The sequence below is a fragment of the Petaurus breviceps genome, unplaced genomic scaffold (genome assembly GCF_028583685.1).
Source record: "Petaurus breviceps papuanus isolate PSGF00001 unplaced genomic scaffold, PetGlider_PUasm1.0 91041, whole genome shotgun sequence".
Lineage (NCBI taxonomy): Eukaryota > Metazoa > Chordata > Mammalia > Diprotodontia > Petauridae > Petaurus > Petaurus breviceps.
The window spans coordinates 42864423-42866772 of record NW_027187400.1 but is presented as its reverse complement, the minus strand read 5'-3'; the positions used below and the strand labels follow the sequence as shown (position 1 = coordinate 42866772).

General features: G+C 45.1%; 1 pseudogene; it reads left to right on the top strand.

Moving 5' to 3' along the window:
* The window catches only part of LOC138154606 (cytochrome P450 2A13-like), an 11750-nt pseudogene that overhangs the window by 3636 nt on the left and 5764 nt on the right, over positions 1 to 2350 (top strand).

Genomic DNA, 2350 nt, shown 5'->3' with positions numbered 1-2350 from the left:
CAATGACCAGGTGTGGCCTTCAGCAATGGAGAAAGGGCCCGGCAGCTCCGACGATTCTCCATCACCACCCTCAGGGACTTTGGCATGGGCAAGAGAGGCATTGAGGAGCGCATCCAAGAAGAAGCTGGCTTCCTCATTGAGGCTTTCCGAGGCACAAAAGGTGAGTGGACCCTAAGAATATCCCAGAGCCTTGGGCCAGGTCAACACCAATTATATTGTTGCTGCTATTCAGTCATGTCAATCATGTCCGACTCTTTGTGGCTCCATTTGGGGATTTCTTGGCAGAGAAGCTGAAGTGGGTTGTCATTTCCTTCTCCAGCTCATCTTACAAATGAAGAAACTGAGGCAAACAGGGTTACATGACTTGCCCAAGCGTTCACACAGTTAGGAAGTGCCTGCAGCCAGATTTGAACTCACGAAGAAGAGTCTTCCTAGCTCCAAGCCCAGTGCTCTATGCACTGCACCATCTAGCTGACAGCAACTATATTGTCTCCCCCTCCCCAAAAACTGGCTGTGGTCATCTCTGACCCCCAGAACCTTCCTCTTCGTCCTGTGACTTACTTCTCCCTTGCATCTAATACTAGCTGATCCCTACATCCTGGTGTGGTGAGAAGTCCTGAATATCTTTATTTGAGCTTTGTGATTTGGAGTAGGTGACCTCACTTCTCTGAACCTCAGTTTCCTTTTCAGTAAAATGAGGAGGATGGACTATATGGTGGCCTCTAGCTTCCTTTCCATGTCTAAATCTATGATTCTGGGTGTCTGGGTTCAGAGACTGACCCAGGAGAGCCAGATTAGAGTTCTAGCTTTGTGTCTCACTCACTGTGTGACCTTGGACAAGTCCCTTCCTCACCCTGACTTTGAGCTTTTTCTTCCCTCTAAAAGGAGAGGGATTGGATTTTTAATACTACTACTAGTAATAATGATGGTCAGCATTTCTAGAACCCATTAAGGATTCTGAAGTACTTTATATTTTCTCATTTGATTTTCACAAGGACCCTAGGGAAGCAGGTGTTATTATTACCCCCATTTTAAAGTTGAGGAAACTGCAGCAGAGGTGAAGTAACTTGCCCACAGTTACCCAGTTAGTCAGTGTCTGGGCTGAGGTCTTCATGACTTCAGTAGGGCAGCTGGGTGGTGCCGTGGAGAGATATCAGGAAGACTCATCTTCATGAGTTCAAGTCTGGCCTTGACTGGGGTGCTTGGACCCCACTTCCAAGATCACATTTCTCCCTAGCCTCAAAACACCATCCCTAACAGTTTTCTCCCCAGACCAAGGACAGTAGGCTTAGCAATTACTCATGAGCAGGCCCCAGTAAAACAAACTCTCTTTCCCCATCACAAGAAAAAGCTGGCCTCTGAAGAAATTCTCTTGCAAAAACAAGACTATCTTGTAACCCCAGAATTATCATGTATTGATTCCCAAAGTTACTGTATTCAATCCAGAGTTCAAGCTATAGATGTCAACTCTCAAAGCTATCTTGTTACAGACATAGCAGACCAAAATTACATCTGAGAAATCCCTTCCCCTGGTTTCCAGTAATGAATATCACCTGTGACCAAGGTTGTGTGTTATCACCTAATTAGCATATCTGCCAGATAATCTAACCACTTTTCCTATAGAAGGTTTAGCATCATTCCTGTTAAATTGCAAGTTCCTTAAGGAATGTAAGTTGCCTAAGGAGCTCTGCCCGCCACATTGGTTTTACAATAAACTTTAGCCAACTTAACTTGAAGAATGCTTGATTCTCTAAATTTGTTCCAGGTGACCCTTTCTAGTACTTCGGTCTTTGGGGGGACCCTGAACCTCTTAAACAGTATCAGCCTCAGTTACTTCCTAGCTGTGTGACCCTGGGCAAGACACTTACCCCTGTTTGCCTGCATTTCCTCATCTATAAAATGAGCTGGAGAAGGAAATGGCAAACCAGTATCTTTGCCAAGAGAACCCCAAATGGGGCCATGAAGCATCAGACATGACTGAAATGCCTGAACAGCAGTGACTTCAGGTCCATGAGCTACCTCTGTGCTGTTCTACATTTTTAATCACTGAATAGATAACCTTAGTCAGAATTTTGCCATCTGTAAAAAAAAAAAAAAAGGTTTTGTACTAGAGGGTGGCAAAGTTCCCTTCCAAATGACATGCTAAATAAGGGGAGGCAGCCTGGGGTTATGGAAAGGTCCCTGAATTTAGAATCAGGAGACCTGGGCATGGATCCCAGGTTACCTTTCTGGGGCTCAGTTTAATTTCATTTCAGGTCTCAAGGCAATCCTAGAGTCCAAAGGGGAGGATGGAAGATAGTTTCGTGTGTGTGTGTGTGTGTGTGTGTGTGTGTGTGTGTGTGTGTGTGTG